We start from the raw sequence: 26,525 nt of genomic DNA on the forward strand, positions 1-26,525 counted from the left end.
GTACCTACCTCACAAGGTTGGGAATGATGTGTAAATTGCTCGAGGATATTCAGGAAATTTTAAGAAGACTTAAGCTGTTATAACAAACTTACTTAACTGACATCATTGTAGTGACAATATTTGGGTTTAGTTCTGGGGTCTTTGCTGAAATAACATTCACTGTAATTAGTGCATAGCACAAGGTTGGTGATATTACAGATCTATTTTAAATGCCGTAACTTTAGACTTGAAGGAATCGAGTTTCTAGTAAAGTCTTGATTTCTCTCTCTTTAAACTTCATTCTCATTCAGACATTCCATATATTGTGGCTGTTAGATTATAAACAATTAATGGTCTTTCTGTGTTGTAGTGGCTAGCTGGCTAAACTTATCAGTGTGTGTAATATTAAAATATATATTTTTGTAGTTCTACACGTTTCAGTTCAGATCTACTGTCCTATAGATCCCTGCAAGGTGGGTATGTAAAGCTGTTTCACTCTGTGGAAGATTTTTGAAGTGTCCTGCTCTGGCTATGAGCCATGTGAGAAGAGTTCTACTTCCTCCCCCTGGGGAACCTGAAGTGATGAACTGGCAGTTGCATTGATGACTCATTTCAGGTGGTGGCTCAAAGTAGTATGATTGTATTATTTCAGAGTTTCTGAAATTCCGGAATGCAAGGAAGTCAGTGGTGAGAGCCTCTCACGTATAGCCTTTAAAAAGATTATAATTGGATAACCAATTTGGGGTTCTTCCCTATGGAAAACTATTTCTCCAAGTGTCATACACACACACACACACACACACACACACACACACACACACACACACACACACATACACACACACACACATCCCAACAATTAAAGAATGGTGGCCACCAATTTATCAATGAGGCTGCATGGGCAACATTGGAGGGTAGAAAAAGAAGTAGAGGAAATAGTGAAATTGTATTTTAATATGTTAAAATTTTTTTTTATGCAGCTATCAACAAGGGCTGTTTTTCTAAATCAAATCCAGGTTTATCAGCTGAAGGGAGAAAAACAGTTCCTTACCCAAAAGGGTCTCTCTGGAGAATCTCACAAAAAAGGCATTGACATTCATCTGCTTTCAGAGGCAAGTCAGTGAGCCATGGGCATGAGGGGATCCAGATTTGAAAACCTATTAACAGCCCCACTTACCTCTGCTTTGTCTCTGCCACTAACAAGATACTCAAAAAGGTCAACACTCAAGAGAAGCACTTGAAGGCATATACCAGTAGGTGCATGCACTTGTATCACGTGAGAAGAAAAGAAAACCCTGCATGCTGAGATCTGATGAGTCAGTCCCTCACCATTGAGCACTGAATTCACCATGATCCTGTTGTCTTTGGCTTTCAAGAAAGTCTGAGTGAAGCTATCAGATCTGTTCAGTTTGACTTTTATATGCTCTTGCTATGTGGACAATGAATACAATTTGTGAGCTGTAAGTGACTCACATTGGTCAGTTCTGGATAATGTCAATTGCTCCTATAGCTTTAGCAACCACTTCTGTAACCCTCTGTTATCTACAAGTTCACTCTTCCAAGTCAGACTATATCTATCAGAACTGAAGGTATAATATGCTGGTAAATCCAAAACTGAATTCTTCCACTAGAGGTAGTTCTCTTCTTCCTACACCATAAAGGGTGGGGCATTTCCTGATTATGGATGGGGATGTTAGGGAGCTCACCAGTTTGCCTCTTCTGCCCACTTCCCATGTCTAACTATTTGTCAAACTTAAAAAATATGAAGATCCAGGTTGACAGTAGAAACAATATAGAGTTCAGAAACTGGCAGGGTTAAGCTAAAATCCTGGGTCCATCAATTATTACTTCACCATCTAAGGGTATAGAGAGGAGAGTAGGAGTTATAAAAGAGAAAGAGAAAAACGATGAATGTCGATCTGTGTATCTTTGAAATAATGAGGATTATTCAAATATTTTTGAAACGTATACATTCAGAAAACTGACAATTTCTTTCCCTCTTTGTATTCTTCTTCCCGTATGCCTTGCCCACTACTAGGCGTGTGAACAGTTCTCACAATGTTTGTGGTCATACTTATCTCATTTGGGACTTTGAAGGAAAGAACGTGGTCATTATTAAGCATTGAATTTCTCATGGTACTTCCCCCAAGCATGGTATGTGGTAAACATTCCATGAATTATTCTACAATATATTCAGGAAGGAAAACATGAGGGATAGAAGTTAGAGTTCTTGAAGATCTGCTTGGTGGGCACCTCTAGTGTGACCTCAATGACACTTGCTATTCATGTCCCCACTTTATCTGATCTTAGGCTTGATGACTATCATGTAACAAAAGAGAATATTTTGAGTTTTTTTTTTTTTTTTTTTTTTTTTTGCTTCTAAGTAGATGACCAAACAATCACAGCTAGCTATTTTCTGGGGACCCTTTGTTGCCTTCTCTTTAATCGTTTCCCTACAGTCAGCTATCACCTCATGAGGCACTTTTATGGAAATGTTCCCCTGGGACAAGTTGCCAAGGACTGTCAATACACTTATTTTGGGAGTGAACATAGAAGTAGGCTCCCAGACTACATCAGCCTTGAAACCCTGTCAACCTCAAATGTGTCCTAGACCGTCAACAGCTTGAACTCTACTTAGAAAGGCTGATCATCCAAATGCATCCACCAAGACAGCTGGATTGACCTACAGAAATCATAAGCTAATAAAGATTTGCTATTTGTATATTATGACAAAATTATTTAAGTAATTTGTTACACAGGAATGTACAACAAACACAGGAAAAAGTAATAATACAAAAGAGACAACTGATTTATCCAGTTTGGGCTGTAGTTGTAACGAGTACGGTTTTTCCGCCCGCCGCCACCTGGTCTTGTCCTGCTGCCGCACCAGCCCCAAATAATACACAGAGACTCTGTATTTGATATTATACTGTTGACCAGGTACTAGTTTTTTTATTGGCTAGCTCTGCCTTAATTATTAACCCATTTTTGTTGATCTATGTATTTTTACATGGCCTTCTCTTACTGGGGAGGCGGCTGGCGTCCAGCTCTCTCCAGACTCTCCATCTTGACTCCTCCTTACTACTTCCTATATCCTCCTTGTCTCCTAGTCCCTCCTATCTTCCTTTCCTATTGGCCAACAGTGCTTTATTATTAACCAGTATGAGAAACATATATACATAATGTCATCTCCCATCATGTAGTTTAGTGACAGATCATTTGACAGGCATACATGAGGCCTTAGGTTCAATCTCAATACTCTCTCATTTCTCTCTCTGTATTCTCTCTCTCTCTCTCTCTCTATATATATATATATATATATATATATATATATATATGTGTGTGTGTGTGTGTGTATTTATGTGTGTTTGTGTTCATATTTACACACATATAAAACAATAATAGGAGAAAAGATAGCAGAAATCAAGGAACTAATCTTCCCTACTTTCTACTTATCACTCATTCTTGGTCCCACTAATCCCATTACCCTCCATCTCTACATGTTCTAAGTACCTTGCTGGAGTATTGAAGCTCAGTGGTGGGGAGGAAAGGAGACAGAATCTTGCAAGTCAACAAGGCAAACAAGCTTCATAGTCATTTAGGAAAACAGGTTAAGGGATGAGGAGCTGGCACCAAACTGAGCTGGTGGTTCATCAAACCATAAACTCAACATAGATCCATCTCCAAGGTGACAATCTAGAATTAGAATGTTGAGAATGTTTTAGATGTCACTGGGGCTATGATTCCAACACTCCTAGCTACTCTGAGTAAGTTTGGCACAGATCCACTGGAAAGTGAGTGTGGGTAAACCATGAGAATTGTGTAAGATCCTTATATTTCAAAAGGCAACCTGCAAGTTGTTCTTAACCACCTCTGATGCTTATCTGAAGCCTGTTCCTGGGTTTCTAGGTGTAGCAACACATCTGTGGTACTTCCGGGAAAGGACAATTGAGAACTGGAGAAATGCCTTCAAGGAAGTAGATTTGTAAGGAAAGAAAGCTGTCTGTGAAGCTGGTCATGTAGAGAATGTTGTCATCTTCATCTGTCCTTGTTATTTAATGGAAGCTTGCCTGTCAAGTGACCCAGTGGGACTGTAACTCTCATGGGCAGAAGCTTATACTATTAACCAATGAGAGTGCCACAGGGAGATAAACGCCTCTTAGGCAGGCTGTGTGCTTGCCCTTTCCTGCCCAGACTGCTGCAGACTGGCAGGCCTGGGTGAGGGCAGGTAAAGGCAGAAAATACCTGACCAGAGGGCCTGGCTTCTGCAAAGAGGGCCATGTGATGCTATGCCATTGTAATTTGGCAAACAGAGTTTGATGCTGTGTGAATTTGCAAACTAATAAGAAATAATTGCTAAATAGCTCAATAACAAGAAATTGCCCTTGTTTCTCTAAAACAGGGCAGTAAGACAATTCAATTAGGACTACTGTAGATTAAAAAAAATGTTTGTTTACATGATTCATTTCCTACAATGACAGCAGATGAAAGAGACAGACAGGATGGAGAAGAGGGAAGCTTGAAAGAGTTTAAAAGCCTCACTTTGTTTCCAGAGGGAAATCTATGGATCCAAGGGAGGCAGACAAGCAGGGGTTGTTGGTTTTCTTCTTTGGGCTGTTAAGGAGAAAGAAATGAATGATAATGGCCATCACAGTATGTCTCTCCCTAGACTTGGTGGGAAAAGAAGTGGGGTGGAAATCTAGGAGAAAAGTCACTGAAGTTTCCTTCATACACAGGCACACACACAAGCACACACACACACACACACACACACACACACACACACACACACACACACACACACACACACACACCCCACACTGCTCATCTTCACTAGGAACTCTAGATGATGGACAGGATGACCAGGACTCCTGTTCAGAGTTTGCTGACTGTAGTGGAGCCTCAAAGCTGATGCTCATCACGTTTTGGCACTTACTGTGACCTACCTACTGCCTCCTTCCAGGTTCTTGTCCCTCACCCCCCACCCCCACCCCAAACTCAAGTTTGACTCTGGTTTTCTCTTCTCAGGAACCTAGAGCTAAGAGAACACTTCACAGGCTTTCTTTGTTTAAGGATCTTCCCGAGTGGAAAACTGGTTCTTAAAAGCAAAATTTATTTTAGCCAAAAGGGAGCATGCCCATTGTGTTAGAATTACTAATAGTGGTGGGTAGATTGCTGAGTGCTTACATCCTACATGTCTTTCCATGAAAGGCTCACCCTGAGGCACCAGCTTCATTGCTCCACAGGAACAAAGAGGAACACTGAATTAACAGGCAGGGAGAAAAAAAGGATTCCGAACTCATTGAAAAAAGCCATGGTTGAACTATTTGAATCTTTGAACTTAAGTATCCTTTGTAGTATATATGTAAACAAAAAATAAATGACACTATACTCTCGGCAAAATTATTGATATAAATCACAATTTCTACCCAATGACTCCTGGACAGTTACTTCAATATTTGAAGGGTGGAAGGCATGATTTTAAATGATGGAGAAATTAATGCAAATATCTACCCAGAATTATCCACTGGTATTAGTTACTTTTCTATTGCTACAATAAAAACCCTTGACCAAGACAGGTCAAAAAAGAAATGGTTGAATCAGTTTATGGTTCCAGAGAGTTGGAGTCCATGATATTCAAGCAAAGGAGTATTGGCTAAAGCAGCAGCTAAGACCTCACACCTTGAACTTCAAACAGGAATCAGAAAGAATGAACTGGGGATAACACAACTCTTTAAACTCTCAAATCTCACTTCCAATAATGTGCTTCCTCCAAGTTTGCCCAAACAGTACCAACAACCATGGACAAAATTAACTATGGGGGAACATCTCGTTCAACAACCAGGCTACCTTGTCCTTTAATGCCACATAACAGAGATGTCTTAGCTCTATAGTTCCATTTCTGTGGGGTGTCTCTCCCATCACCAATGACCAGAAACAATAAGTAAATGTGAAGGGATGGGAAAGATACTACAGCACATGTTATCATCTTTACAGCATCCATTCCCCTCCTTGTGAACAAACCCAGGGAATCAGCTAAACCTGGTGTCTTATTCCTTGTTTCCTACTGCAGGGTCTTTCAGAGCAGAATGCTAAACTCTTACCCACACATTCAAGTATAATTCTATGCTTTCTCTCTTCCTATCCCATTCTCCACTTCCCCTTATGCCCCTTCCACTATCCAATATCACACCAGAGTGGCTAAAACTGTGGGAGAGGAGGCTTGGCTCACTCTTCCTGCCTCAGAACCCAATTACAGCTGGCTGCTGCAAAATTAACGTTCATAGGCATGGAATTATGTTATAGACGCTTTATAGAAATCACTCAATCAAACAGAGTGAAATCTTTTTTATATGGTAATCATTTCCCACCATCAAATTTCATAGGCAAGAACAGTTTGATCGAACCACGTAGTTAAACTGTGTATGAAATTAGTCATTCCCACCGTAAACAGTGTTCTGCTGCCTTCTCAGACAAAAGCTAACCGAATCAAGGTAGTAATTGGTTAGAAAATGACAGGTCCTAATTCTGTCTGAATTGGATCCCTGTTCCTTTCTCCATCAAACTGGAAGTCCTTGAGGCAGGTACACCCATGTTTTTCCCCTAAGGCTGTCCAACAGAATGGACAAAACTCAGGCTTTAAAGTCCTTTTCATATTAACTCGCCATGGGATCACAAGAAGGCTCACAACTCTTTCTGAACTTGTGAGATTAGGAATCAGACTTAATGTCTTTTTGGTGGAATCAGTTTCTGATCCTGTTCCCTGGAAGGGTGGACTCTGTGGGAGTGCTTGAATGAGTCCACTCTTTCAGGCTAAGGAAAAGAATGAAATGGAAAAGAACAAAAAAGGGATGAAATCAGCCCCTTCATAATAAGCCCATGTTGTGTGTTCTTCGAGGCAAAATAATTGTCCTCACAGTGAATGATCTCTCATTCTATTAAACAGACATTAGATACCACATATGTCTGTTAGCAGCATCCTGCTCTCTTTCAGGTAGCTCTTTGGATTATGACTTTAAGACCACATTTCCTGCTCCCCTTGAGTCCAAGACATTCTTCTCTACTCTACCCTACCTGAACATTATGAAACCACACCTGCCCTAATAGACCAAAGACAGTTCCTGCAGAGGGTCTCAGGTGTCCCCAAGCAGGCATAGGGGCCTGAAGCTCTAGGATGTTGAGGATTTAGGCATAATAGCTTCTGGCTGTGAGCTTTCCTCATTTTCTTCCCAGCAATGCTGTTAGTTAGACAGCATATTACATATTCTGGATCATGTGGTCTTAAATGAGATTCCAGGTGCAAAAGTAGTACCAGACATTTTTTGGTATGGTGTTTAGCAGTTCATAAATCAGTTTCACATAAGTACCTCATTAAAGTTTCAGAACCACCCCATGAGGTAGATAGTTGTCATTATTTGCAATCTTTGGGTAAGAAAATAAAGGGCCAAAAAGGCAAGATGGGTTTGTTGAAATTCTCAGGCAGAAAATGAAAGCATCAGCATGAGGCTAGAGAGAAAGAAGGGCTTGGTGACACATTTAACAGGAAATGTAGTATACCAAAATCCTAATGGCAATAAGAAACAGAGTGAGTTGAGGTCATCATGGGACTTCCCTAGTTGATTACTTGCCTGTGGACATCTTATTCTCTCCCAGATCCAGCCCTGACTTCTTCTGGGCACAATGTTCTAAGAATGAAGGAAGAGAGAAGCCAATGTTCTCCCTCTCCCACCTCATGTGCCTGAGCTCTATGGTCTCCATGATCTCAGCTTATCACATTTTATGGGGCAAAGCAATCCATGAGGAAAATTTAGAGTCATACAATTAGGAAATAGACTCTGCTGTTGAAGAAGAGAATTAAAAAATAGTACTGTGGTCATAGTTGTCAACTCACTATGTACTCTCCTCACAGCTGCACATATGCTGGTCTCTTGAATAGCCAGGTGCACCCAAATAGGGCAAGAGGGAGTTCTGCAATCCATGGCAAGGCTGTTGAAATATTTCAAGTCAATGGGAAGAGCTTTGGGTCAATCAGGGATGGAGGTCCCTTTTCTAGCCTATTATGAGCCAACTGATGATGGGTGGCTCAACTCCAGTCTAGTCTTCTGTAATGGGAGTTTAATGCTGCTCCCAATCTTCTCTAGTATGGTTGACCTGATCAAATGACACACAAGGTGTTTCTGCCTCACAGATCTGTGAACATCACACTGGGTGAAGGCTGTAACAGCTCTTGCAGTGACTGCCATTATTCTATTGTTCAATGAATCCTGATTCACAATTCCTTTCCTTTAGGCTATAAGCTTCTTAAAGGATTTTCACCTTTAGAGCCATGGAGAAACACACACACACACACACACACACACACACACACACACACACACAGAGAGAGAGAGAGAGAGAGAGAGAAAGAGAGAGAGAGAGAGAGAGAGAGAGAGAGAGAGAGAGAGACCCTCAGTAAAGAGAAAGGAGTGATTTGCTTAAGGTCATTTGGTGGCAGAATACCCTTGTTCTTCACTGCACATGGACCAATGCTGTTATCTCATAAAAAAAAAAAAATACCACCCAAATGGTTAGAAGAAGCAAATGTTTATTTCATATAGAAGTTATGTCTTTGGAAGAGAGAAGAGGAGGGGAGGGTGTCTTACTACCTAAATACTTTCTCATAGACTCTCTGTGGTACCTAAGAAAGTAATAGTACCCGATTCATTTCTTTATGCTATAGGAAGAGCAGCTTTGTTCAATGCAAAACTGGTCAAGAAGCTCATGGGTTGTACAGCAGAAGAAAGTATAGAGTTGCATGGGTTGGGCCTGATTTTATTCCCCCCTACTTTTCCAGTCATCACATCATCATATTTTGGGGCTCAGAATCCTCTCTTGCAAGAAAAAGAACAATGTTTTATAATCAGAAACCATACTTCTAATATTCTCAGGGTTAGCACTCCTGAAATGCAATTCCACACCAAATAAGTTTCACATACAGTGTTATCTTCAAGAGATGCAAATGGAAATAAAATGGGGAAAATAATAGCAAAATTTACAGTAGCTGTCAAAAAGTGGCTGTTTCATAGGTCTTAGGTCAAAAGTCACCAGGTTTCACTGCATAACTAAGTTCAACATTCTCTTGACAGCTCTAACCTGCCTAGCATCCTGAGAACCCCAGCCAGTGAGCTTTTGGCAGTGGGCTCCCTCCAACTTTAGGAGTTCTTCCAAGTGCTCAAACAGCCAGTGACTCTGAAGGCCTCTTCCCTGTTGGAAAAGGCACATACAAGTCTGGTCTCTTGCCCTATTGACAAAGAATCTCCGAGTCTGGCAACATTTGAAGGTCCATGCAAGTGTTACAGCCAATTTCAAAACAGTCTGTGGGAGAGGCAAAAACTAAACTTGGTTCAGTTTAACTTAGTTACCCAGCACTGGTTCTGACTTCTGGAGCCCAATGCCAGGCATTTAGTTTTATTTTTTTATTGTTTTACTTATTTAAATCCAGTAAAACTTGGGAAAAAATTCCTCATGAAAATTATCACAACAAAGCTTTAGGCATGGCTACATCAACACTTCTTTGTAAAGTTCATTTCTTTTTTCACAAGGCACCTGTGACTTTTTCCAGAAGAATGGGGTCTATTGACTGTGCACAGTGCCCAGGATAAGGGCCTAGGGATGAATGGTTTGTAATAAAAATAGGGATGGGTCCTATTGACTGAGAAACAGTGCTCAGGATAAGAGCCAAGGAGGAAGCATTTGTAATAAGCATAGCAATTCTTTTGCAAAGTACATGGGACCTCTTTCATGCCGATGGGTCCTATTGACTGAGAAACAATGTTCAGGGGTTTGGAGAAATTGGGTGAGGGCTAGCTCCAAAGACTAGCAAAAGATTATCAATTATCAAACAACACCCTCTCCAATCTTCCAGGTAAACAGGCATCAATTTCTTCCATTGAAGAAAAATGTCTGAGTGTTTAGCAATTCTGGTGTCTCTAGTGTTTAATCTGTGGGCGTATAGACTTCATATCCTTCTGTGTAATCTGATCACCAGGTAGTGCAGATTTCCTGGAGCTGTTAGGCTGGATGCTATTTTTTTGCGTGTGGTACAGCCAACATTCCCGGTTCTGGAGAAATGTCATACAAAACCACATGCAACTTCTGTTACCTCAGGTACAGATCAGGTATGACAATGCTAGAGGAATGGGGGTGAAGTAGGGAGATACAGTTGAGAGTCAAAGGGCTGGGAGAACACAGAGATAGAAAGATGGCGGTGCTGAAACTGGTGCTTTTACACAGGAGTAGTTACTGCAGATCCTTTTTTACTGTCTTTCCTCAAGACTCACGATATCCATATTCACGCAACATCTGCATTTTTACACAAGTTTCACTTGCTCCTGCTCCGGAGGGGGAAACCCATTGCCAGCTTGCAGGGTCATTATCTTGAGTGTTGGGAAAACCTAAGGATACAGTTCAGACACAGACCATCTGCTTACCAGGCTTAAAGTTCTAGATTCTACCTTTAGCACAGAAGAAAATTAAATGTAGAGGTTGGGTTGGTGGCAAGTCAGGGACAGCTATGACCATGAGAACCCTCCCTCAGCTGGGTGGATAAGGAGAGATAGTAGTAAGAGTTCTATCCAGGTTTACATCCCTTGCATTGAGCAGAAGCCAGCACCTACTGCTATTAGTCTGCAGTACCAGTCCTTCCCATCTACAGATTTTGTTCTTATGGAAGGTGGAAGACAGACAGCCTGGAAAGTAAAATGTGTATTCACTGGTGCCCAGACTATGAAAGTTTGAGCATGTGGTAAATGACACGAGGTCTTCTCATGGACTTCTTAATCAGGACTGGAGAGTTGACATTCCTCTGGGCAGAAACAATAGAGAGAAAACAATTGAGAACAAAGAATCCCCACTACTTTTGAACTCTGTGGGCCCCATATTAGATTTGGCCCTGAACAAAGTACAAAAGAATGTGTGGGAGATTAGCCTCCTAGATCTATTGTTGAGAGGAACTTTTGACTATGTCAATAATGTAGGAGACATGAGCTACAATAATCTTAATAGTGCTAGCCATAAAATCAAATGTCATCCAAAGGAAAATGAATAAATAAATCATACAGCATTTATTCAATTCATTCAATGGCATGCTCTATACCAACAACACATAATCGTACAAATAACACAGCTGTATCTCAGAAATCCAATATTAGCAGAAAAAATAAATCCTGAGAATTACATACAGCATGGTGCCCTTATAAATCATTGTTATTTAGGGAAAGATGTGGATAGCATAAAAAGAAAACAAAAAACAAAATTGAGAAGTGATTCAGTTAGAGGTAATCTAGTCCTGGTATTGGAAGCTTCCTTTGGTGACAAGCGATGGCCAGTTGTGACTATGTCTCCTCCATTATTTGGAGACTTCATTAGATTGCCTTCATATGTTTTAGGAAGTTTTCACTAAGCTATGTTTCCATACCACCCCTCAAATGCCCCTCAGTTCTAGCTGTCTCTCCCCACATTCTCTTTATCGATCCCATCCACCCACACCTGATTTTTCCCATTCCCTCCTCTGCAGTCCACCCATAATGCTATTCTCTATTCTGTTTCCCCAACCCAGAGAGATCCATATGTCCTCCTGGATTTTTCCTCTGTACCTAATTTATCTGGGTCTACATATTGTTTATAGTTTACTTAGCAGCTAATATCCACACATAAGTGAATATACACCACATTTTATTATCTGGATATGGGTTACCCCACTCAGGATGATTTTTTCTAGTTCTATCAATTTACTTGTAAATTTCTTGCTATCATTTTCTTTAACTGAGTTATAGTCCATTGTGTAAATGTACCACATTTTCTTTATCCATTCTTCAGTTGAGGGGCAGCTAGGTTGTTTCTAATTTCTGGCTATTATGAATAAAGCAGCAATGAGCATAGATGAACAAGTAACCTTGTAATAGAATGAAGTGTCCTTTGGGTACATACCCAAGAGTGGTAGAACAGGTTCTTGAGTTAGATCAATTCCCATTTTCCTAAGGAACCAACACACTGATTTCCACGATGGCTGTATTCATTCACACTCCCACCAGAAATGTATGCATGTTCTCCTTATTCCACATCCTTGCCAACATGAGCTATAAGAGCTATTATTTGCATTATTGATCATAGCTATTCTGATAGGTATGAGATGAAATTACAAAGTTGTTTTGGTTTACATTTCCCCAATGGCTTTTCTTTAAGTGCTTTTCCAACATTTAGGTTTCCTTTATTGAGACTGATTAGATCTGTACCCAATTTTAATTGGATTATTTGGGGATTTTTATATATTTTTTGAGTTCTTTACAAATTTTGAATATTAGTCCCCTATTGCATGCAGAATTGGAAAAGACACCTTTCCTTTTCTAAAGGCTGCTGCTTTGCCAAGGGATGATGCTCTTTGCCTTATAGAAAAGCTTTTCAGTTTCATGACATCCCATTTATTAGTTGTTGATCTTAGTTACTATACTATTGATATTCTGTTCAGAAAGTCTTCTGCTGTTTCAATGTGTTTAAGGCCATTTCCCTATTTTCTCTTCCAATCAGGTTCCGTGTATCTGGTTTTATGTTGAGGTCTTTGATCCATTTGAAGTTGATTTTTAAGTATGGATATACTTGGATTCTTCTGCTTGCAGCCATCTAGTTTGACCAGAAGTATTTCTTAAAGATGTTGGTTTGGTTCAGTATGTGTATCTGATTTCTTTACCAAAAATCAGATGTTCCTAGGTGTGTGGATTTAACTGCCTGGGTCTTAAATTCAATTCCTTCGATCAATCTATTTGTTTTTATGCCAATGCCATGCTGTTTTTGTTACTATAGCTTTTTTGAACTTGAAATCTTGATATTGGGAATGGTGATATCTCTGACAGTTCTTTTATTGTTCAGGATTATTTTGCTCATTGTTATAGCTAGGACTTCAAGTACCATATTGAATAGGTATGGAACCTATTCTGTCTTGTTTCTGATTTTAATAGAATTGCTTTGAATTTCTCTTCACTTGTCTATGGGCTTGCTATAAACTGGCTTTATTATTTTGAGGTCTGTCCCTTGAATTCCTAGTACCTACAGGATTTTTATTATAAAGGGGTTTTAGATTTCTCATAGGCCTTTTCTGAATATAATCAGACTATCATAGAGTTTTTCTCTTTCAGTTTGTTTATGTGGTGGATTACATTCATAGATTTTTTTTTTTTCATATCGAATCATCAGTGTGATGAAGCCTACTTAATCATGGTGGATGATCTTTTTGATGTTCTTAGATTGAGTTTGCAAGTATTTTATGGAATATTTTTACATCTGTGATAATATAGGAAATTTTTTTTTTGTAATTCTCCTTTTTTGTCAGGTCTTTAAATAGTTTAGCTATCAGAATAACTGTGGCCTCATAAACTGAATTAGACATAGTTCCTTCTATTTCTATTTTGTGGGAAAATTGGAAGAGTAATGCAATTAACTTTTCTTTGAAAATCTTGTCACTAAACAAAGCTTCCATTACCAGGACTGGATTACCTCTAATTGAGTTGTTGGCCAAAAGAGTCCCATGAAAATATCCAAACAATGACCGATGTTGCCAAGACTATGTTTCTCTCCAAAATTTTACATTCAGATCCCATTTCTGAAGACAACACTAACACAACTTATTGAACATTTAGATGTCCAGATGCTGCCTACATAGAACCTTGATTCCTAGCTTTTAGGGTCTTTGGTATAAGAAGGTACACAGAGATTACCAGAAGAGAAAGGCAAACACCAAGATAATCACAAACATTTTGATCTTTAAGACTGCTTACTCTAGGAGATGGAACTCATACCCAGCACTGCTTGTGTGTCCAAGAACCAGGCACTAGATGCCCCGGAGACTTAAGGTATAATAAAACACCACTAGTCTTTAAAAAAAAAATGACCCCCTAATAATATTATGCTACACTCATAGATTACTGCCTTATTTAGCTATCATGAAATTTAACCCTGTAGCAAATACAGAGACACACAGCTAAACAGAGAGAGGGAGAGAGAGAGAGAGAGACTGAGAGAAAGAGAGCTTGTAACACACAGTTCTGGCATGTTTTCATTAAATCTCTCCCCTCGGGGAGCTCCACAGAAAAGGAGACAGAAAGAGTATAAGGAGAATACCAGGAAAACAAAGCCCTCTAAGTCAACTGAGCAATGCTCATATAAACTCACAGAGACTGAAACAGCAAATACAGGGCCTTCACAAGATTGCCCTCTAAGTATATATTATAGCTATCAGTTTAGTATTCTTATGGGAATTCTGAGTGTGTGAAGGAGTGGGTCTCTCACTCTCATGCCTTTCCTTGGATTCTTTTTTCTCTTCCTTTGCCTGGTCCAACTTCAATGTGACAGTTTTTGTTTATTTTATATCTCATTTTGTTATGTTTTTACTTATTTCTTAGAAGCTTGTTTTCTAATGAGAGGCAGAAAAGGAGCAGAAAGAAGAATCTATTTTCACTAAAAGGGAAACTTCAGAAAAACTAGAAGAAATTGCTCAGGATGATGGCTATTTCTCATAGAGGAATGGGATGGAGTCATCATACAGTTTAACCTAGGTGATTGTATGGTGTGTTTGTAAATTCATGTCATGTTACAAAAGAACATGCAAGAAGTAAATAAGCAGAAACTATGCCCAATTCAAAACTGAGAGCATTCCATGAGCAGAGGTTATGATCATTCAACTCAAGCATCTCTTTTACTCGATTCTGTTCCACTGTGAATGCCATACCTGGCAGAAACAACTTGAGGTCAGATTTGCTTCATGGCTTTAGAAGAATGCAGTCCATACTAGTAGCAGGGGAACAGGGTAGAAGGCTGCCTATAATGGCAAACTAAGAAGTAGAGAATGAAGCCTGAATTTTCTAATCTCATCCTTAATGACCTACTTCCAGGAGCTCTGCCATCCTTTCTAAAGACTCCACAACTTCTCACAATAGTACATTAGCTAGTACAAACACTCAGAAAACAAGCCAGAATAGCACTAGAGAAAAAACAGTCTGGGGAGGGAGGCATATAAGGGGATATCAAGTCATCTCCAAGAAATCTGTAAAGCTGTGTGTTTGGCATCTTCTTTTCTACTCTGAGCTGATAGGAGGATGTGAGAGCAGCCTAAGACTACTTTTAATTATGTGCAAAAGTCAAAGTCATTGCCCCTTGTATTAGTTTCCTATTGCTCCCATGACAAATTGCCACAACTTTAGTAGATTAAAACAAAAGTGTATCATGAATTTCTATAAATCAGATGTCTAATGCATGTTTCTTATCATGTCATTAACACTATTTTTTCTGGAGTTCCTAAATATCAGTGTCTCTGAATCCCCTAGAGGACAATCTTTCCAAATTTAAAGGCTTCTCTCATCATTTCAAGTTCTTTCCTTATCTTTACAGTGACAATTGCAACTCAAATCTTCACATTGCATCACCTGGGACTATGTTCTGTCTTCCTATGCATTTCTAAAAATATCTGTTATTGCACATGTAATATAATAATGCATCCATCTCAAGATCCCTAATTGGAAATCATCTTCTGGGTCCCTTTTGCCTTGCAAGGTAACAGAACATATTTACTAGTTCAGAAAATTACATGTGGCCTTTATTGGAGAGCCCCCATTCTGACTACCACACCCCAGTGAAGACCCATCCAATTAACTCATTTAAACTAACTTCCTCTCTCTTCAACGCTGCTCCAGTTGCTTTGGAAGCAACTGCTTTGAGAGTATGGAACTGGAAGAAAGGAAGTAGAATTAATAGACTGAGAAAGCAGGAGCAGGATACATTAAGGGCTTGACTCCATCTCAGAAATCACCAGCCCCCAAGTGAAGTCAGGCTGAATCATTCTCTAACTCATTTCATTGAGCAGGGTATTGGAAGTCTGGGCCACAGAAGCTGAGTGCACTGAGCCATGTAGGCTTGCTTTGGAGACAGGGAGTCCTGACAATGTGGATTTAAATGGAAAGCCAAGAAATTCAAACTCTTATAGAGATGTAATATTGGAGCTGGCAAGCAATGTGTGGGAGCCTAGATCAATGTGTAGAATTAATAGCCTCAAGCCAGGAACTAGTGGAGATTCCTCTTTTCTTATCACATTTTGCCTAGTAAGATTCTTTATAGAGCCCATTTTAGGTCAATGCAACTTGAAGTCCTATGGAGAATATACAAAAATGAAAGAGTTCTCAAAATAAATAGAATGTGTAAAGAGACAAGAAATATAACCAACTTGTTTTCAAAGTAGGGATCCAGAAGAGTGGTACCCATTGTCTTCAGGTCAGCTTTGTAATACAAGTCACTGGGACAAGTCAATACCTAGTTCCTCATCTAAGCACTGAGAATTTTATCTATGAGGTCTGATGAGTGTAGTGTTCCTGCCATAAAGCATGCTTAATCTATTCTCTGCTGTCTCCAGCATGATGATTGACATTCCTTTTCCTGCTGCACTGCCTCTCTCTCTCTCTCTCTCTCTCTCTCTCTCTGCCTCCTGCACCTACCCTCTGAGGATTTTGAAAGAGACACATGATCCAGTGGTAAGCAGGCGATGACTTCTGTGGACACAGAACTGAATTCACCCTTTTCATCCCAACTCATGTTCACATTAGTAGCTAGCTAGACATTGCAAGAACATTGGCACCACAGAAAAGAGCAACTTCATTGGAGCCCACTTACCAGAATCCATTGACTGATACCAATATTATTATTAACTGACAGCATTAATTGATAGCTCATGGGGAGTATGACACTGTCTAGAGCACAGAGACGATGCACCCAGCATTCAAGTCTGTATTTGCCATGGTCTACCTGTACCACTGTAGACCTTATGTAGCATGTTTTGAATTTAATAATGTCACTATTGAGATCAAATTAACTGATATATAAAACTTTTAGCCCATGACCTGGTATGTCATATCCCATCAGTAAGTGTGTTGTGGGTTCTGCTAGTACCAGTATCATGGCATAACAGCTTTACCAACAATATTGTTAGTGCATGAGAGAAACAGTTTTTCTTTCTTTTGTATTTTGTGTACTAAATTTAAGCAATGAAGAAATCTGCAAAGTTGAAGTAAAAGCCTGATGGGGGAGTGTCCTTCTGCATATATGTGTCTCTTATTGGTTGATCAATAAAACATTGATTGGTCAGTAGCCAGACAGGAAGTATAGGTGGGGCCAGGAGATGAGGAGAATTCTGAGGAGAGGATGCAGAGAGGATATGAGAGAGACATCATGTAACATGTTTGGACCCTTCTCCAGTAAGGTAAGAGCATGTGGAAATACTTAGATTAATAGAGATGGGTTAATAATTAAGAGAGAGCTAGCCAATAAGAAGCCTGTACCATTGGCCAAACAGTCTCTGTGTGTTTATTTGAGACTAAATGACTGTAGGACCAGGCAGAACAAGAAACTTGACTACCAAAGCCTCACTTCTGGATCCTATGTTTTTCCTTCCCCAGATGTAATGTAATATAATACAACATATGGAGGAAGGAGGTGATCATGGAGACACCCAAAGGGCTTTACTATTGAACAGCTCACACTTTCTTCCCTAAAGATCAGTTCATTGCTCAAAATAGAGATGTGTACATTTTAGCCCCAAGACTGAACAGCCAGCTCATAGAGCGCACAATGTCAGTGTGCCAGGCCCATAAACAAACTGAGAACCCTTGTTATTAGAGGGTCTGTGTGTCTCCTGGGACTCCACCTCATTGAAAGTCAAACAAAAACAAAATCAGGTTGTGTCTTTGAGAAAGAGGCAACTTCACAAATGAAAGGTATTAAAAGGGAATTCTTGAGGGAGGCAAGATGGTTTTTACAAGGGTAACTTTAAAGTCAGAAAATAAGGTCTTGTTTTCCATAATAGTCATGTCATGAACTAGTAAATACTCAGCATGAATACTTAGTCTTCCCATGGGTGTCATGGCAGACACACCTAATTGATCATGGCCTTCTCTTCTTCTGAGCTCATAAGAAGCCCAGAATGCTTCCCAAAGCAACACTCTAGACAGCCATTATCAATCAACTGGAATGGCAGGTAGTATTAAAATATATTTGATGTCTGCAGTTTAGATGAATCAGGGGAACAGAGGGGATGCTATTAAGGGGACCTTTTAAGTCCTAGGATTTCATAATATTCAATAATATTCAATGATGACATTAATATCAAATTGGGTTCTCAATCTTGTTAAGTAGAGTTTTTATTTGCCTCTGTATACCATAGAATCTCAATTTGCCACATATTTTCTGCTGATGAAATATTGTTGATGGCAATAGTCTGATAATTATTATTGCTACTATTAATAACAATATAATCAGCCACCCAGAATTTCCTAGTTCAGTAAAGAAGGTAATTTCTTAGATTCATGAAGCATAACATTCCTGTTTCCCTCCTGCTGACCCCAGGCCTATAGCTCTTGTAATAAAGATAATGTACCTCTGCTAGACACCTTCTTCACTCTTTCGTGCTTAAAGCTCATGGCCTTTCTAAGGTTTTTCTTTTTACAATCTACAAAGCCCCAATCAAAACTGAGAAATTACTGCGCTGGAAGTTGGCATCAAGGTACAAGAAGAAACCAGATATCCTGATCTTTGTAAAACTTGAACTTCAGATCAAGTCCTTCTGTGTAACTTCACCCTTTGCAGTGATGTGCAATCATGATTGCTTGAAAAGTCTAGATGCTCTAATTAAAGAAGATCTATTCTCAATTACAAGAAGAATGTATTTTTTTTTAGAAAAGTCATTGTGGGTTAACACTGTATTTATAGTCTGGGAAATCGGGAGACAGCACTGTGGAAGGCAGCCACAGTTATACATAGACATATACACATCTGTATTTGCATTCTCTCCTACACATGAACACTCAGCACAGCACACACTTGTTAATTTAATTTATTTATAAACATAACCTGACAAATTTTGAGATGATGGATGATCTGGAGCTCTAATAAATCTAACACTGAATGAGCCCAAGAAATTGTCTAGTGTCAGCTTTTCACTAAATGCAATTAGTCATGTGGAAATATTACAGATAGAAAAAAAAATAATCTTCAGCTGAATTTTATAAATTTGGTAGAGTACACAGAATTGGGAAAGCTGCTTGTTCAGAAGGAGATGCATTGAAGAAGAGTAGAAAGAAGACAGTAAAAGGGAAAGGAGTGGAGGAAGAGAGGAGAGAAAAGGACAATCAGGAGGAAAAAACAAAAATGGAGGAAAACAGGAGATTAAAGTGATAATGACTTGAAAGAGAAAGGACTCCACATAACTTTGAGATTGAATGAGGGCTGTTCTATAATGTGAGCAGCACTGCCCCTTGTATATTCCTTACCCAGCACACATTTGGTAAGGGAGGTAGAGTTAGATGCCTTCTTTCTGCATTCTCCTAACTTCCCTACTAGGAGACATACACAGGGTGTAGAGTTGGCTGTGGTTCTATAACATAACTATAGTGTCTGGGATTCTGCCTGCCTTCCTATTCTATTCCCAGTTTTCCCCAGCCTTTAGAGACTCAGCTTCCATACCTAGGCCAAAATAGCACTAAGGGAAGTGATCCATCAATGGTATATTTGTGAGGATGGGATCATGCCTGACACATTTCCAGGTCAGTGGTGACCATGTATGGTGAGGTCATTTCATTAGAATGAGATAGCTGTACTGACTTCCATCTGAATGCAGAGACCAACAGTTCAGAACTTTTCATTTCCTTCTTCCCTTCACTTTTTCTCCCTTCCCTCCTCCTTTCCCCCCTTCCCCATTCCCCTCTTTCTTTCATTTTTACCTTTCCTTTTCATCTCTCTGAGATATCTTACTCTGTGTAGCACAGGCTGATCCAGACTATGTAATCTCATTATGAAACCCAGGATAACCTCAAACTTGTGGCAAGCCTGCAGCCTCTCAAGTGCTGTAGTAACAGGTGTGTGGCAACATGCCTGAAGCAACACTGATTCCCTAATAGTGGCATTCTACCATCCATTTTGGTGGATGGATTTCTGGAGCTCTATTCTGAAACAGGCCTGAGTCCTAATCTTATACTCTCTTCTGCTAAGGAGACAGGAATGTGCATGATAGAGTGAGCTGCTTTGTTTTGCTTTTTGTTTTATTCTTTTGAGAAAGGGTTTCTCTGTGTAGCATTTGAGCCTGTCCTGGAACTCGCTCTGTAGACCAAGCTGGCCTTGAACTCAGAGATCCGACTGCCTCTGCCTCCCAAGTGCTGGGATTAAAGACATGTACCTCCACTGTCCACTTTAGAGTAAACAGCTTGTATACAACATCCACTACAGTGCTCCAACTCTGCCTGACAGAGGGCAGGATACTGGTGAACACACAAACTCCAGCTGCTGTACAACCACTCTGTGACCTTAGGCACCTTAGGTAACTTAAACTCCTATGTATCTGTCTCTTTTTCATATGTGGGGAAAAAAATCACTTTTTATTGAGATGAAAAACTGAAGGAAGTTGTCTAATTCTATCTTTAATTGGGATTTATGTCCCAGACTTTATTTTTTTAAAATTATAAATAGGGATAATAGCCCAAGTTAAAGAGCCCTCTTGAAGTATTTATTATCAGAAACATTCTGGTTTTCAGCGCTTTTGGATTTGGGAATATATATACATTGAGATATCTTGGGGATGTAACGTTTTAACTTCAAGTTATTCTTGTTTCATATGCACCCGGTAACTTACACTGTACGGAATTTCATAGCGTATTTTCAGTGCACCTGCATTTAGGCTGTGACCTCCTCAGGAGGTTAGCAGGAAAATTTCTACTTGTGGTGTCATGTTAGTATATGACATTTCAAATTTTGTAGTATTCTAGATTTTCAAGTTAGGAATGCCCAGCCTGTCCTTGTATTACAAGTTCATTGAGAATTCACTGGGGTGACATAGGGTGCTTTGACAAGTACCTGGGACATAGTAACTATTTTGAGAGAAAAAAGAACTATTCTTCTTCTTAGACTTCATTCTAAAAGACTATGAAATGGAAATAATCCACAGCCTCACTTCTTCCATTTGCATGAAGATGTACTGAGACTACCATAGCAAGTACCCTGCTGGCAATGATGTCTATTCAGTGGGCTGGAAGGATGATGGCTCACATGTCATCGAAATGTAGAACTAGAAATGCGGTGGTGGGGAGGTGCATGTGTGGGAGGAACATTCATATCCGGGGAAAGACTGTCCTCAAGAAGGATGCAGAAAGACACATGGGTTGCACCCCAGATTCTAAGTCTCTGAGGGTGGGGCACTAAAATCCACCAACAAAAAAATGAAATTAGCTGTATACATTGTGATTTGAGGAGCTGATCCTGCAGTGAAGTTGGGGCTGGCTTTCAAACTTAATTATGCATATGCCTCTCTGGCAGAGTTTATTGAATCATATGGTGTAAACCATAAACAAACACTAAAAACCTGGCTGGGCTGACGGCTACAAGCTACAAAATGATCTTTAAAGATCAAATATTTATTCTAAAATCCCAGGAGCTAACCTCTCTGCATTAAAGGGAAAAAGCTAGTGATCCATTCTTCCTCAACAGTAGCTTATGAATCTTCTCCGTGATCGGAATATACACCAATGAATTACTGTGCCTGAGTGCCATTCTGAGCAGAAGAACTAGTTTGGGTGACACACCCAATGCATAATCTAAAGGTTTAATAAATTGTCTTGGCATCGAATTCGTTTTGCAGACCTTGACATATATCAACCCCATGATGCACTGCTCTGGGAATACTGGCACCAGGGCTCCTAGATAGTTTTCTGGATTCCTGTGACAAGGCCTCATTAGGTCTGGGAGAACTGAAACTCTCAGCAGGGTGGCTTCTGAGGGTGGCTAATGGGAAGGGGCATTCAGACTTACCATCGACTGCCTTCTACACACTGTATCATGATGAGCTGAGAACTCAGGCTTCTTTCTCATTTCCAAGGAAAGCAGGCTCTCAGCTGTTCCCCACCCCAACCCAAATGGATGTCACATTGCTCATTTCCATTCCATTCGGGAGCTGAAATGCAAAAATGCAAGCTTAGGTCACCAAACTTTGCTGCAGTTCTGGGGTGCATCTTAAAAGGTGTTTTCTTTGCTCCCTCTGCACCCTCGCCCTTCTCATGTTTTCTTCTTCCTTGCTTGCTTCTTTTCTTCCTTTGTGACAATTTACCAACCGGCTCTAATTTCAGAACTCTTTGTGGCTGCTAGCTTTGTCTATTTAATTTAACAGCCCCCTGCCCTGCGTGTGTGTGTGTGTGTGTGTGTGTGTGTGTGTGTGTGTGTGTGTGAGAGAGAGAGAGAGAGAGAGAGAGAGAGAGAGAGAGAGCATATAAATATTGCTGTTTAACAGTCTACAGGAGAGAAACCTCCCTCCTACAGGGAGCTCAGGCTATCTACAAATGACCACCTGGTCCTGCTCATCTCTCTAAGACTTGACAAATCCAACCAAACTTTAAAGATCATAAGTCTTATAGAATTAAACCAGGGTCAGCAAGAATGAATGAATAAACAAACAGATACAACTTTTTTGAAGGTTCAGTTTTAGAACTGAGTTTCCGGGAACATGTTTAGGACAGCTTTGATGTATGTAGGGGATACAGTGGATGGCTATTATACACATGGAGAGAAATACCTGCATTATTGTTGTTATTGTAGAGTGAATGGTTTTGACTTGACATATTTAGTTAAATATAACGTTTTGCTCTATAACTATGTTAGTTATAGTTGAGCTCCTGTGGTCAGATATAACTAGAAGGCAGATTTTGTTTGCCACTATTAACAAGTCAGTATTGTAACTGATAAAAATTCTGGTTCTCTTGAGAAAGTAATGAGGTTGCATGTCATTGGCTTCCCTGCATATGAAACACCTTGCCATGAATGTTTCTTCCCATATGCTTTGATCTCGACTATTCCCTATTACCCACCAATATTATACCTGCAGCGAGCCCCTCGGCCAGCGAGGAAGAACCACCACCACTCGAGGATCCTTCTTGAGTCACACTTTATTGGAGCACATTGGTTGAGGGAGAGCAGGAGCTGAAGGGCCCCAAGCAAGCCAAGTGAGCTGCTTATAAAGGGACCAGGGACACGGGTAAGGTCCTGATAGGTCCAGGTCGGTCTGCGGAGCCACCAAGCCTCGGGATTGGCCTGAGATGGAGGGCGTTCACGCGCACGCGCACTCTTGCAGGTGTGAACCCAGATGGCTCCAAACCTTAAATGGAGTTGTTTACTACTTGCCCTACAGAAGTGGGCGCCATCTTGTAATGGCGATGCCTCCTTGGCCCCTAGCATATACCCAGCCCCTTTCACTCCATGTATCCCTAGCCACTATAAGATGGTGAGTGCATGCATCCTGCTCTGATCTCATCCGTCCTGCTGGAGCTGGAGCTGAGGGATGCCACCTCCAGAGTCCTCTGTCTTCATATCTTCTTTGGTCACTCATGGACTTCTGTTCCCAAATGGGAATTTTCAGAGTCTGGTCACCTGAGAAGGTCAGGGTTCCTTCAGCTCTAACACCATGGCAACAATGGCAAGACAAGAAAGTTCTGGGATGCCAAGTGACAAACAGTCTTTGTGCAGGTCTCCTTGATTTCACTATTCCTTGTATCAATCCGGCAGTCAAGATTGAGACTCAAGAGGCATCAAATGAGGAAGGATAAGAAATGGCAACTCTGAGGGTTGTTCTCTTTGGAGATATTCAGAGAGACTTCCAAACCTTAATAGAGGATGAGAACCCATGTGAGCCCAGTAAAGCATACATGAGAATAGAGACAATGTTCATGTACACTGGGAAGTAGGGATGCTAAGCGTGTCTGGTGTCATGGAGGGATCCTACTCAAGAACATGTTTGTCCCATGGATGCTCCTAGGCCCTTTAAAAAACACTGACAATGCTCACTAAGGTCTTTTAACTTAGATTTGTCACTGTATGTCCCTTAATTTTTCATGGTGTTTAAAGGAGTCCCTTGAGCCTCAGTGTACAACACCATTCTTTCTCCAGTTCCTGAACATCCAAGTCGTGGCTGCCCATTCTTGTCAACCCTCATCCAGCTCCAACTACTACACATATGATAATATCCTATGATGCTTCCTCATAGAAGTAGTACTGTTAACTTGTATCCTGCCACTTGCATTTGTGGATGATGACATCATTTGCATGAATTGACAAGCTGCCTGATGTTGAACTCAAGATCTGAGTCTGAATCTCTACACTGGTCTGTCTGTATACTGAGTCTCTATGCTGCCCAAATCTCTTTTGGTCATGTCTATCATCAATACCAGGTGTGACACCCAAAGTTTATTAGGCATGATCAAAGAAAATATACTTAGTGCTAACTCTCCTGTTCTCAAAGCAGTTTCAAGAGCAGGAAGAAGTGTGTAGTAATTGACTGGAACACAGGACAAGAGGGCTACCTGACTTTCTGAAACCCAGAAATGCCTGTTGCAAAGGTGTCATTTTGTGCTCTGATGTGGTGCCTTGCCACACAATCCTTTTTTTGGTTCTGCAGGTTCCTTTTGGCTTTTTGATTCCATAAAGCCAGGTTCACAGAATCTCTGCCCTGGACCAAGACTAGAGAATTCTGAATTGGTGGGAGAAAGGCTGCTAATCCCAGATGGGGGCCAGCCCACTTCTGCGACATGTTTCTCTGAGTGAGACAGATTAGTACAAGAAACAAGCTTTGGAATGCTTTCCCTCACACTGACAGTATACAAGAGTGTACAACCGGTTTTCATTTCACCGGAGGAAGTCTGATCTGCCGCCATCATTGGAAAGGGCCAAGGTGTAGGGAGAAGTGGTACCCAGGATGCCACTCACCCAGGCACAAGTAGTCGCTGTTGTGCCATGCCACACTCTGGAAGCTTCGCCAACATCTACTTCCAAACCTCTGACTTTCATCCATTTCCCCACCCCAACCTTATCTGGGTTTTTAGACAGACATCTTAATCAGTTGGTTTGAGGTAAGGGATCCATCCTGGAGAGATGTTTATCAGCTTAGTATCAGTTATTCATGACCATGGGAACAACCACACATGTTTCTTGAGCCATGTCTTAGCAAGTTTTCTTACCTTTTTCCTTGCTATTCTTTTGTTAGTCATCAAGAGCCTACCTTTTGAGTGTTTTCTGGGCCACTGGCCCACTGTCTGGCTGAAGTGCTAAAGTAATGAAGAAATGCTCCTACAATAGGCCACAGATGGATGTGTCCGCTACTTTGGGCAGGATAGGTAACCCACAAATTGGAATGTGAGCCAATGAATAAACACGAATTGATTATGTTCATTTAACTACCAGTGTAACTGCCTATGGGGAGGATGGACTAGTGGAAAAAAAAATTGATGAGCTGGTTAATGTGGCTTATTGGCGAGACAGTTTTAATGTCATGCGGCTTTAAGAGTCCTGTTTAAAAAAAATTAATGTGGAGATTGCATTTTAATGGGTCTGAGTCCGTAGGCAAAGAGTTGCAAATATGTGTCCCTAGGGGCAGTTCCTGCATTAGCTTTGTGCTGAGATCTTTTGGGGTGAGAGAGGGTAACATATCATCATATTGAACACTTGTTAAGTGCCAACACTACTATCCATGCTGTGGTGCCGAATAAGGAATGCTTTCAATAGGATGTATGGCTGCAATGTATGGCTCCCAACTACTGAGCAAGTATCAGTGATAGAATGTTCTCAGGCTAGAGATCTGAGATGGGGTTGAGACAAAGATTGATAAATGAGATGGGTCCTGAACTGGGTCTTAATACTGAAGGTGATGGAAAGGGGGAAATCAGACTGTACTGGATTTAGAGGCCTTTGATGACATTACATAGAAAAAGAGAAGAGGAAGGGGAAGAGACAGGAAAGGGAAAGAAAGACAGGAAGAAGGGAAGGGAGGGAAGGCAAGGGAAGGAGAAGAAAGGAAGGCAAGGAAGGAGAAGGGAGGACACACCAGCTAACGATCATCTTCCCCCATGCACTTTTCCTCCTTTGAGCTCCATGTCCCTCCTTAGAGAAAAGGTGTCCATCAGAAAGGACTTTCCCTGCTGTCTCTGCAATATTTGTAGGCAAGCATGCTCACATATCTACCATTTGTCCACAGGTACCCCAGGAAGTCTTCCTATCTAAAAATGTCCAACAAACATCTCTCTTATATTAGCAAATCCTGTGACATCTCCTACTTTCCCTGTTTTAGCACTATGCCTAGAGCCCTCTGATTACATGACTCTTTCCAATGATCAGTTAATGGGAATCACATCTGTCTCAGCATCTGGGGATACCTCTGATGCTTTCAATATACCTCTCTGTGCTGCTGACCTGTAAGCCACCTGGTCCAGATTCTTTCACAGAATCACTAATTATCAGAGGGAGAACTGGGCAGAACCCAGCCAGGGCAAGAAAATGTGATCATCCTGCCCCCAGGAGGTGCACCAGTAATTAAGAAGCTGTGATCAGTGCTCAGGACACCTGAGACCATCATCATTTAAAAGAGCCATCTTATTTCCCCAAATATAGAAATGATAGCTTGTCTTTTCAACCCCTATCTCTCCTTGCCTAGAGGATTTTCTTAAACCCTG

The sequence above is a fragment of the Phodopus roborovskii genome, unplaced genomic scaffold (assembly GCF_943737965.1).
Source record: "Phodopus roborovskii unplaced genomic scaffold, PHOROB, whole genome shotgun sequence".
Classification (NCBI taxonomy): Eukaryota; Metazoa; Chordata; class Mammalia; order Rodentia; family Cricetidae; genus Phodopus; species Phodopus roborovskii.